Genomic DNA, 13,230 nt, shown 5'->3' on the forward strand with positions numbered 1-13,230 from the left:
CATCTCCCAACTACTTTCCCATTTATAGTCCATACATTATTATTTATTGCTGTCAAATTTTAATTCTTTATCTTTTAATATTAGAACCTTCTCCTTTATAGATGATCAAAGCAAGTTTCAAATAGTGTCTATCTTGACTAAAGTCATCAAACTTGTCAAAGAATCAGAAGTAGCATCTAGGTTTTAATTTTATTTTACTGAATTTATTGGAATGACACTGGTTAATAAAATTGTAGAGGCTATCATTAATAAATCAACAAAAACACATGTTGGCAAGGATGTGGAAAAAAAAGGAACCCTCATGCACTGTTGGTGGGAATGCAGATTGGTGCTGCCACTGTGGAAAGCAGTGTGGAATTACCTCAAAAGATTAAAAATGGAACTGCCTTGTGACAAAGCAATTCCACTTCTGGGACTATATCCGAAGAAACCCAAAACACTAATTTGAAAGAATATATGCACGTCTATATTCATGGCAGCCTTGTTTACAATAGTCCAGATTTGGTAGCAGCCCAAGTGTCTGTCAGTAGATGAGTGGATGAAAAAGCCGTGCTACCTTTATTCAGTGGAATACTACTTGGCTATAAAAAAGGAGGACATCTTACCCTTTTTGACAGTATGGATGGACCTGGAGAACATTATGCTAAGTGAAATAAGCCAGTCAGAGAAAGACTAATACCATATGATTTCACTCATGTGGAATCTAATGAACAACATAAATTGACAGACCATAGAAACAGACTCATAGATGCAAAACAGATTGAGAGCTCTAAGAGAGAAAGGTAGTTGGAGGGTTTTTTGGCCAAACCCCGCCCCTAGACAAAGACAACAGTATGGTGATTACCAGAGGGAATGGGGGGGCGGTGGGTGGAGGGAAAAGAGGGTAAAGAAGGAAAAATGGTTGTAGAAGGAAACTTGAGGTGATAAACACAGTATATAATATACAGATGATGTGTTACAGAAATATATATATGAAACCTGTATAATTTTATTAACCAATGTCACCCCAATACATTTAATAAACAAAACCATAACATTATATAAGTTTCAAATGTATTATTCTATGACACATGACCCAAATATTGAATTGTGTGCCCACCACCCAACGTCAAATCTTCTGTCACTGTATATTTGACCCTCTTTACCTTTTACTTCCCTGCACCCCTCTTCCCTCCAGTAACCACCATACTGCTGTCTGTGTCTATGACTTTTTATTGGTTTTCCTTATTCATTTTTTGCTTTCAGTTTTATATCCTACTCATATGATTCATGACTTTTTCTGTCTGACATTTTACTTAGCATGATATTCTCAAGATCCATCCATGTCACAAATGGCAACATTTCATGTATATGTACCACATCTTCTTTATTCCATCATTTTTCAAAGGACACTTCCATTGTTTTTATGTGTTGGACACCATGAATAATGCTGCTATGGCCGTAGGGGTGCATATGTCTTTGCGAATAAATGTTTTCAAAATTTGGGGGTAGGTACCCAGAAGTGGAGTTGCTGCATCCTATGGTAGCTCTATTCTTAACTTTTGGAGGAGCCTCCATACTGTTTCCCATAGTGACTGTACCAGTTTACATTTCCACCGGCAGCAAATGAGGGTTCCTTTTTCTTCACAACTTCTTCCACACTTGTTATTATTTATCTGGTTGAGAACAGCCATTCTAGTAGGTGTGAGGTGGTAGTTTTGATTTGCATTTCCCTAAAAGCTAGTGAAGTTGAGCATCTTTTCATATATCTATTGGCCATTTGTATGTCTTCTTGGGAGTAGAGGCTATTCAGATCCTCTGCCCATTTTTTAATTGGATTGTTTGTTTGGTGTTGAGTTGTATGAGTTCTTCATATATTTTGGGTATTAACCTGTGTGGAAGCTGTTGTTTGCAAATATCTCCTGTCATTCAGTTTGTTGCCTTTTTGTTTCGTTGGTTTCTTTTGTTGTGTGCAGAAGTTTTTTAGTTTGCTACAGTCCCCTTCATTTATTTTTGCTTATACTTTTCTTGCTTTTGGGGCCCAATTCATGAAATCATCTCTTAAACCAAGGTCCATAAGTTTAGTATGTATGTTTTCTTCTATGTAATGTATTGTTTTAGATCTTATACTTAGGTTTTGGTCCATTTTGAATTAATATTTATACATAGGAACAAACTGTAATCTAGTATTTTTTGTGTGTGGCTTTCCAATTTTTCCAGCACCATTCACTGAAGAGACTTTCTTTTTTCAGTTGTATATTTTTGGCTCCTTTGTCAAAAATTATTTTCCCATATACACTTGGGTTTATTTCTGGGCTCTCAATTCTGTTCCATTGGTCTCTCTATCTGTTTTTCTGCCAACACCATGCTGTTTTGATTATCATTGTTTTACAGTATAATCAGTGAAGGAGTGTGCTAACTTTGGCTTCATTTTTTTGCCTCAGGATTTTACTTTTTGCAGTTGACATTCTTTTTATAGAAAACCCTAAAAACGACACCAAAAACTATTACAAACAGTAAACAAATACAGTACAGAGGCTGGATACAAGATAAATTCTAAAAACCTATTGCATTCTTATGTCCTAATAATAAAATTCCAAAAAAAGAAATGAAAAAAAAATCTCTTTTAATTACAACATGAACAATAAAATACCCAGGAATAAGTATAACAAAGTATGTAAAGGATCTGTACTGAAAATTACAAAGAATTATTAAAACAGTTTGAAAAATACAAAGAAATGGAAAGATATTTCATGTTCATAGATTGGAATGATCAACAGTTAAAATGACCATATTACCCAAAGCAATATGTGGACTTAATGCAATCCCCATAAAAATATCAATGTCTTCTTTTTTAAAGAAATGGAACCAAAAAATCATCTGATTTTTATTTATTTTTGGAATAATCTGTAACTGGTGAAGAATCAATGGGGAAGACTGTTGAAGTCAAAGAATGTGGAGAGGTTGAGTTAATTCTATTGTGAGTTCTATTAATACCATAGTAGTGTAAGTAACTTACAAATACCTAAACTCAGTGAATATTTCCAGTATATGCCTAAACAACAAGGGGATCCGAGATCATTTAACAGCAAACTTCGGGCATTAATCTCTCACCCACTGTCATTTGACTCGGCTGCTGGGCGTTCCCCCCCCCCCCCCCCCCCCCCCCCCCCCCGTGGCCTCCCCGACATCAGTCATGTTGTCACTGCTGCTGCTGGCATCACATTTTGCATCATGTGAGGACGTACGAGGATTTAACAGCATATTTACTGATTTCTTTGAGCACTATTCACTTTTGACTTTATTTTAATTTCTTTTTCCTGAAGTCCCCCTCCCTTTTAGCTTCAGCTAGTGGTGATAAGGATTTTGTGTTAAATGTCTTAATATCCTTTTTTTCACACTCCTTTTTGAAAGATGGCTTAGATGGTTACAGATTTTTAGCTGAAGGTCACTTTCCACAATCTTTTAGTGCGGGTTGTTGTTGTAATGTGACATCTACTATCATTATTGAGACCTCACTTGTTAGTCTGATTAATTTAGTGATTCCCTTCCACTCAATACGCATTTTCTTCAAGTGCTTCTAAGGTTTCCTCTTTGTAGTGAATGTTTTGTTCTTTTATTGTGATATGTCCTGATATAATTTGTTTTTATTTTTCTAGCTCTGGATTCAATCATGAACTATTTCACAGTCATGAAATATCTGCATTAAGGTCATTAATTCTGGAAAAAATTTAGTCATTACCTCCTCAATTATTTACTCTTCCCCATTCTTTTTCTTCTCTCAACCTACATACCTGTTTATGGGAAGATCTTCTTATTTTAGCTCCCACGTTTCTTAGTGTGGCTGTCCATATATTATGTTTTCCACCTCTCTCTCTGACATTGATGTCCACATGAGTTTCCAAATCACCCGTTCTTACCCATATTTTTAACAGCTATCCTTTTCTTGCTTTATTTCTGACTTCATCTCTGTGGACATCCTAACCATTTCTATTGAAGGGTTTCATGTTACCTGTTGATCCTGTGTGACTCTTTCTGCTGTGCTGTGGTTGTGGGAATTTACCACGCAGCAGTGTGTGGTTTGGACTTGTTCTCCTGGGAGTCCCGCACGCCCCATGTTGTAGAAGCATCTGTAAGGAAGAGGAGGACATTTCAGGTTTGCCTCTCTTGGGGCCTGAATGTCTCAATATTTTCTATGCTCGCTGGTTTTAATTTATGGGCATGAGAATTGGAAAATTGAGGTCCTGCTGCTGTACCTGGTACAGGCCTGGGATTCTGCATCTCTTGGTGATCCTGTCCTGTTTACATGGTCAAGACAGTTTGTCTGTTGAACTCCTAGTGGCACAGTTTGTATTATCTGCATTGAAGACTACCAGGCTTGGGCTTCCTTCTAGCTTTCTAATATCTAAGTGTCTGTGCCTTTAACTCCTTCCAAGCTAAGGTTATTAAAAGCACATCCTTTAGGGTGTAAGTAATTCAGATTCCCTTGTGGTCATCCAGCTTTAGTTCCTGTTTTCCCTCTGAACTTCTAGTTTGTCATATTTTACTGACAGAAGGAGAAGTCTTTTCTAGCTCTTAATCACAATTGAATATTAACATTTTTGTGCTATTTTCATCAGCTTTTCTGTGGAAGACAAAGGGGAAGTTTTCCTTATGGAACAGAATGGGGAAATTTCCCTGTCAGATCAGTCTGATAGATGGCCCAGAAGTAAATAGGAGTTTTAATTTGTAAAATGTGGCAATTTACATGTTGATGAATAAAAAGAGCTTGGAGTCTGAAGGCCACATTTAGGCATTCAGAGTCAAACTTGTATTATGTGCTTAGCAGTGATAAAGAAAAGAAAGATCTTTGATATCTTGATACTTTTTCTCATTGGACTATTTAAATTTTCCCTAGCATGTTGTACTTGATGTTGGGTAAATAAGAATGCTATTTTTGCATGCCCCAGGTATTAATACAAGTTAATTTTGGCATAAAATGTCCTAATCTTCATTATTAAAATGGGTATGTTTTAAAATATAACTTTTAGACATTATTTTTACTTCTATTTTTATTTAGATCCAGTTCAGAAAGTAGTGCCCAAATGTATACCAGCAGGTAAGCAGTTTAGGAAGTGTTTTTTATAAATAAGTGTATGATAAAAATTAGAATAAACAAATAATTGCTTAATATTTTTGAGCAGCCACAGTCGATAAAGTACTGTATTAAAATATGCATATTTCTCTTTCTTGGAACAAGTATTACCTCAATCTTTTTTCTTCAGTTGACCAAATTTGTACTGATTGTTTCCTCTTTTGATACATAGGAAAAAACTAGTTAAATCTAATAACAGACAATGTATTTATAACTACTCTGTGAACCTAACTCAGAAGCAGGGCATTTTTTGCATCATTTGTGATGAGATACACAAAGGAAAATAGTACTTTTTTGTTCAGGTCACAGTTAGACACATACACTCAACATGAACAGCTGAGTGAATGATTAGTTCACTTAGGAGGAGTTTATCTCAGAGACAGTACCATAAACGCACTAGAATTCCACATTTCCCACCGCCATGAACAGCCCACAATTGTGTCAGCAAGGGTTCTCTGAGGTTTAGTTTCCCATGCTCCACAGTTGCGGCCTGTGGCCCTTCTGAAGTCATCAGATATTCATAAGGAACAAGTATTCATTCAAATGAATACTTTCCGTCTCCCTTGTATAGTTTTAGTTTTCTTGTACTGTCTGGCATTTTTCTTTAAAGTATCTTTTTTTAGTTACAGCCAATCCACTGGTTTTCCAGGATATCTCATCTGCATATCCTCAGGTTAAGTTTTCAGGTTACCCCACGCCATTATATGGTTTCTGTCCTTCCCCATGAAGTCGGTCCCTCCATTAGGGAAGCTATAGCCATTCCATATCCTTTATTCTCTCTGTTGTTTTTGGATGTCTCCTAATGTAGTCACCTCTTTATAGACCTTAGTTACTTTCTCCAAACTAAGGACAAAGGGAAACATTCTGATTTTCTTTATTGTCTCTGTTCCCTGTCACCATTAGCAAGAGGCTTGTGGTAATGGTGCCAAACACTGCGATTCCTCCAACGGTTTGCTTACCTAGCAGCATTCCTTTCCCTGTGTATTCTGAAATGGCACGAGGATAAAGGCTACCCATATTTTGCTAACCAGTTTATGGTTAGCACCAAGCAGAGTAAATGCTCAATAAATACTTGTGTGATGAATGAGTGATTACTCTTGAACTTCAAGTATGCACATAATTAATGTAACTACTCCAATTTTCCTCTCACATTGTCTCTCATTATAGAATGTGTCATTCACATATCATCCTTTTCTAGACGTGGTAGTCAACTAGACGGGGGCAGTCAAGAGAGTGTCATCTGTAGAACACCGTGTATTGCATCTGCAGAATGTAACTTGGATGAATGTTAGCCCATTAGTTTGTGTTTAGTGTACCCAAGAAAAGCATTCTTGTATTATTTTTTGCACTTAAATTTAATAAGCTAAGCAGATATAGTTGTACTTTACTGTTTCTTTTTCTTCCCTATTTTCAAGTTTTTATTTTCAGTATCTTTTTAAATTGGAAAGACCATGGGAAGGGTTGTTGGAATGAACTCCTTGAGTAAACACTACCAGAAGGATGTCTTTTTAGAAGCTGGAAACCCAGTGGGTTGTAATGTCAGTAATCTCATAATAGTCTCACAGATCTGGAGGTGCAAGTCCCTTTATTGGCTTGGTGGAGAATGAACTGTATTAAATATATTAGGGGTATTTGGAGGTCAGAATATAGGAAAAATCGGTAAGTTTTGAAGCTATAAAAAATGGCACACAGGGAAAGGATGCAAAGGGTAAAACTATATCATCACTGAAGTCTCTTGCTAATCTAACTATCTCTATTATCTTCTCTGTCAATTAGCCTCACTTAATTCTCCTTCAACTTATTCTTTTTCTTATTCTTTTTGTTTGGGGCTCTGACATAAGAAATCTGTGGATATAAAAGAGAAAAGAGGCCCAATAATTTGATTTTGATGTATAATAATAATATAAAACTACAAAATTGGCAACTATTTCTCTTTTACCAAAATTTTAAAAGGAAAGAGGAAGAAACTGCCATAAAAATTATGTTTGTCAGATTGTATTTTATCAAACTAAAAACATTATTTCCTTATTTATTTAGATCTGAATGACAGGAAACTACCCAAATGTAAAATACCAGGTAAGTACATTAAGAGATGTCTCCTGAAATAAATTGTTTGAAATTCAAATAAAATTCATAGTCCACAATTAATTTCTAAGTTATTTATTGGGTAGATGAACTGGTAAAGTAGTATACCAAAAATAATTTATTAATCTTTTCTAGTTTTGTTATTAATGGGTTTTTAAGTCACAGTCTTTTTCTTCAGTTTCATAAAGTTATCTTAAGTTTGTTGGGAACTTGTTCCTGAGGACAGAATGGAATTAAACTATTGAATCAAATAGGAGATGAGGTATGTAAATTGGCCTACAGAATGAATTTGTAATCAGGGCCACTTCACCCATTAGGCCCTGTAGTCACAGTGCTTAAGGCCTGTGAGTTTCCAGGTGCCACAAACACTGATTGTGACACAAAACCCAAAAATTATTGACAGAAGATAATGAACAAAGTAAAATTTACATGCATTTAAATTTCTAAAAAAATGTGAAAATTAACTTGTTATATTCATGAACAATTCATTGTATGTGGAAAAATGATAGCTTTTCTCATTTGCAATACTTTCAATTAAATATGACTTCACAAAAATCACAGAAAATGATAGGTAAGTTGTAGCTAAATAATATCACAAGCAAAATGATAAGAATTCTTTCCAGAATTTTTTCCTGCTGTATGAATTTTTTTGCCTGGCAGCAGCCTGGCCACTTGCCTGTTTTGCCGTGGAAGGGACTTTGTTCGCCATCGGCCCCTTAAGCTTGTGTGTCTTTGTTCTCTTCCACAGTAACTGGCAATTTCTTCAGAAGGCGATGGATAATCCTGAGTGTCTCCCTGACTAATGAACATTCTGCCGTCCCTCTCCTTGTCACAGCGGAAGGAAACAATAAACTGAGTGTGGGCCAACTTGCACGCGTGTCTGTTTTTCTCCCTTCCTCCATGCTCGAGCCTGCAGTTCTGTCATTTTAGGGCCCCGAACTAAAGGTAATCTCAACCAGGGCTTTTCCATCCCCACCTGGCTCCCAGAACTCTTCTCCACAGCTCTCCAAGCACCACTTGAGGTCCCAGATGCTGGAGATCGGCACCAACTACCCTTATTCAGGAAGGGCTCTGGGTGGTGGGCCCTGTTCCTCCTCCTGGGCCTTCTCACAGACCACTGGCTGCATGCAGATTTCACTGAACCCGCCTCACCCTCCCCACAACTCCAAGTCAGGCTTCTGAGAGATGCTGTGTTTGTTTGGGGGGTCGTACTTCAATATCCAAGCCTCTTGCTTTGTCCAACACCTTTCTCTTGCCCCTCTCCTGGGTGATCAACAGAGTAAATCTCTTATCCAACTAATGGGGTTCATTTGCCTGTGTGGATCAAAGACAAATGAAACATGATCATTAGTTTGCGGCAACAAAGTTAAAGTTTATATAAGAAAACAACACTAAGCTCAGAGACAGGTGTAAGACCTGGCTCCCCAGTGGCCCCTAGAGGATAGATTACATAGGGAAAAATCATTAGTCTTGGTGACTAAAGGAGTTGGGGCGGTGAGCTGTACTCAGCCTGGTCCCTTGGCTGGGACCAGGGCAGGGTGGTTGATCATTGTATCAGGTCCTGATGTCAGCCATGGCATCGTTCTGTCTGGTTTCATGAGGGTGTAATTGGGAGGGTCATTCAGCTTTCATGGGTCTGGGGCTGAAACAAAACTGAAGTTAAGACATTATCTTTAGTTTATCTAAAACTTTGTTCCCTTGAGCAGCATACCTGAGGCTCTATTCTTAAGATAATTTGAGTTGACTAGAACCTGATGTTCTAAGGGCTTAATGATTAAAGGAGTGGACGTGCAGTTTGTGCAAATATGGAAGCGTCTGGTTGAAAGAAGGTGAGTGAGTCATGGTGCTATTAGAAGGTCCAAAGCTAGCTCGAGTTAATTAAAAAGTCATATTAGAGAAATGAAGTTCCTATGTCATTACAATCCCCAGAGAGCTTGGGCTTGGGTTTTGGGCAAAGATTAACCTTTTATCAGAGTGTGGTCTCAGTATTGATAAATTGAGTTAGGGAAGGTTTCTCTCATTTTCTTTTCTCTTCTTTTTTTTTTTTAAGATTTTATTTATTTGTCTTTTAGAGAGGAAGGGAAGGAGAGAAGGAGAGAAATATCAATGTATGGTTGCTTCTTGTGAGTCCCCTGCTGGGAACTGGCCCGCAACCCAGCATGTGGCCTGACTAGGAATCGAACTGCGATTGTGTGGTTCACAGGCCCGCACTCATTCCACTGAGCTACACCAGCCAGGCTGCCATCCCCTCCCCATCCCCTCCCCTCCCCTCCTTTATTCCAGAGACAGAAAGAGAGGGAGAGAAACATTGATGTGAGAGAGAAACATCAATCAGTTGCCTTCAGCATGTGCCCTGACTGAGGACCAAACCTGTAACCCAGGCATGTGCCCTGACCAGAAATGAAATCCAAGAACTTTCAGTTTGTGGGATGATGCCCAACCAACTGAGCCACACTGGCCAGGGCCGTTCTCATTTTCTGTGTTCTGAAAGAGTTTTGTATAAAGTTGTTTGTTTTCCAATTAAGTATTTGGCAAAATTCACCAGCATAGCTGGGGTTTTATATATGGGAAAATTTTAAATTATGGATTCAATTTCTTTAACAGATAGAGGACTATTCAGATTTTTCATTTATCTTGTGATAATTTAAGATATTATAATATTAAAGGAGTTTATCTACTTCATTTAATGATCAATCTTTTGGCATAAAGTTGTTCATAACATTTTTTTAATGTCTGTAGGACCTATAGTTATGGCCCCTCTTTCATTTCTGACCATGGTGATACTTATTCTGTCTCTGATCAATCTTCATAAGAGTTTTTCTATGTAATTAATCTAGCATCTTCAGGCCACCCCTTGGTTTTACCGTTTTTCTCTGTTGCATCTCTGTTTTCTGCTTCATTGGTTTCTGCCTTTTTTATTACTATTATTTAATTTTTATTGTATTTTTCCCATTACTATTTATCCCCCTTACAACTCCCTTCCCCCTGCCCCTGTGATGCCCACTGTTGTCTGTGTCCATGAGTCCTTTTTACTTTGGCTCGATCCCTCTCCCTCTGCCCACTCCTCCTCACCTTGGGGCTGTAGCCTTCTCTCTCTGAGTTTGTCTTCATTTTGCTTGTTTGTTCGTTAGATTCCAGATATGAGTGAGATCATATGGTGTCTTTCTTTCTCTAGTTATTTCACTCAGCGTAATGTTCTCTAGGTCCATCCATGCTGTTGCAAAATGTAATGTTTCTTCTTTTTTATGGCCAAGTAGTATTCCATTGTATGAATGTTCCGTAGTTGTTTTGTCCATTCATCTAATGATGGGGGCTTGGGCTGCTTCCATATCCTGCCAGTTGTAAATAATGCTGCAGTGAAGATAGGGGTGTTTATATTCTTTTGAGTTAGCACTTCAGGTTTCTTTGTATAAATTCCCACTTTGTATAAAGTGGATTACAGGGTCATAAGGCAGTTCTATTTTTAATTTTTTTGAAGTATCTCCGTACTGCTTTCCACAGTGGCTGTACATCTGCACTCCCACCAACAACGCAAAAGGCTTCCCCTTTCTCTACATCCTTCCCAGCACTTGTTTGTTGATTTATTGATAATAGACATATTGACAGGGGTGAGGTAATATCTCATTGTGATTTTAATTTGCATCTCTCTGATGGCTAGTGATGCTTAGCATCCTGTTTCTTTGGACATTAACCCCTTTTCAGATATATCAGTGAATATATTTTCCCATTTAGTGGGTTGTGTTTTTATTTTGCTGATGATGTCCTTTTTAGTTTTATGTAGTAAAGACTATGTATGACAAACCCATTGCCAGTATCATACTCAATGGGTAAAAACTGTAGGTGTTTCCCTTAAGATTGGAAACAAGACAGGGATGCCTGCTTTCACCTCTTTTATTCAACATAGTACTGAAAGTCCTAGCTGTAGCAATCAGATAAGAAGAAATAAAAGGCATCCAAATTATGAAGAAAGAAGTAAAACTGTTTTTTTTGCAGATGACATGATACTGTACATAGAGAACCCTGAAGAGTCCATCAAGAAAGTACTGGAACTGATAAATGAATTTGATAAAGTAGCAGGATACAAACTTAATATCCAGAAATCAGTTGCATTTTTATACAACAATAATGAATTGTCAGAAAGGGAAATTAAGAAAACAATCTCATTCATGGTTGCTTCAAAAAGAATAAAATACCTAGAATAAATTTAACCAAGGATGTAAAAGACCTGTACTCAGAAAATTATAAGACACTGAAGAAAAAAATTGAGGAAGATACAAATAAGTGGAAGCACATACTGGATAGAAAGAATATTATTAAAATATCCATACTACTCAGAGCAATCTATAGATTCAATGCAATTCCCATGCATATATGTTTCACATAACTAGACCAAATATTTCAAAAATTTATATGGAGCCACAAAAGGTCCCATATAGCAAGAGTGATCTTGAGAAAGGAAAACAAAATTGGAGGAATACTGCTACTTAATATCAAACTATACTATAAGGCCATAGTAATCAAAACAGCATGGTAATGGCATAGAAACAGACACATAAATCAGTGGAACAGAATAGAGAACCCACACATAAACCCACACTTTTATAGTCAATATTTGGAAGCAAGCACATACAGTGGACTAAAGATAGTTTATTCAATACATAGTGTTGGGAAAATTGGTTAGTTATGTGCAGGAAAAAATGAAACTAGACCACCTTCTTATGCCACACAGAAGAATAAATTTAAAATAGATTAAAGACTTAAATGTTAGACTCAAAAGCATAAAAATCCTAGAAGAAAACATAGGTGATAAAATCTCAGACACTGCTTGTAGAATATTTTCTCCTGATACATCTCCTCAGGCAAGGGAGACAAAAGGAAAAATAAACAACTAAGACTATATTATTTTGACATTGAAATCATTAAAATTTTTTTCTGTTACAGTTGACATACAGTACTATATTAGTTTGAGATGTACACCCCCGTGAATAGACATTATGTAATTTATAAGTGATCATCCCAATAAATCTAGCTGACACCATACATACTTATTAGAATATTATTGACTATATCCCCTGTTTTACTTTATATCCCCATAACTGTTTGTAACAACCAATATGTACTTAATCCCTTTATCTTTTCCTCAATATCCCCAACCCCCCTCCCATTCAGCAACTGTCAAAATATTCTCTGTGTCTGAGTCTGTTGCTGTAGGGCCTGTTTTTTTTTTTTTTTTTTTTTTTAGGTTTAATTGTTGATAGACATGTATTTATTGTCATTTTATTGTTCATATTTTTTCTTTTTCTTATCCTTAAAGGAGACCCTTTAACATTTCATGTAATACTTATTTTGTGGTGATGGACTCCTTTAGCTTCTTCTTGTCTGGGAAGCTCTCCACATATTCTTCAATTCTAAATGATAGCTTTGCTGTGTAGAACAAACTTGGTTGTAGGACCTTGCTTATCATCACTTTGAATATTCCTTGCCAATCTCCTCTGGCCTGCAAATATTGTATCAGCCCCACCCTCTTTCTTTCTTTCTTTCTTTCTGGGGCTCCAATGACATGGTAGAACTTTTATTATAGTCCCAAAGTCTTTAAAGTTTTGTTTTTTGTTGTTGTTTTTTGTTACAGTCTGTTTTCCTTGCACTGTTCAGAGGGAGTAATTTCTGCTTCTCTATCTTAAGCTCATCAGTTCTTATCTCTGTACTCTCCATTCTACTGTTGAACTCACCCAGTGAGTTTTTTACTTGGGTATTGTATTTTTCAGTTCTAAAATTTCCATTTGGTTCTACTTTGTATTTTCTGTTTCTTTGCTGTGACTTTGTATTTTTTCATTGGTTTCAAGTATGTCGTTAACTTTGCATGGAAGCTTTTTATGATGGCTTCCTTAAAATTGTCATCAGATAATTCCAACATCTCTCCATGTCACCTTTTGGCTATTATCTTTTCTCATTCAGTTTTAGATTCTTGCTCTTGGTTTGACATTTTGGTTATCTCATGAGGCTCCTTAAAAAGTCTCCAACAGCACCTTAGG

The sequence above is a fragment of the Sturnira hondurensis genome, unplaced genomic scaffold, assembly GCF_014824575.4.
Source record: "Sturnira hondurensis isolate 20B ecotype Veracruz unplaced genomic scaffold, ASM1482457v3 Scaffold0013414, whole genome shotgun sequence".
In the NCBI taxonomy this organism is placed as follows: Eukaryota; Metazoa; Chordata; class Mammalia; order Chiroptera; family Phyllostomidae; genus Sturnira; species Sturnira hondurensis.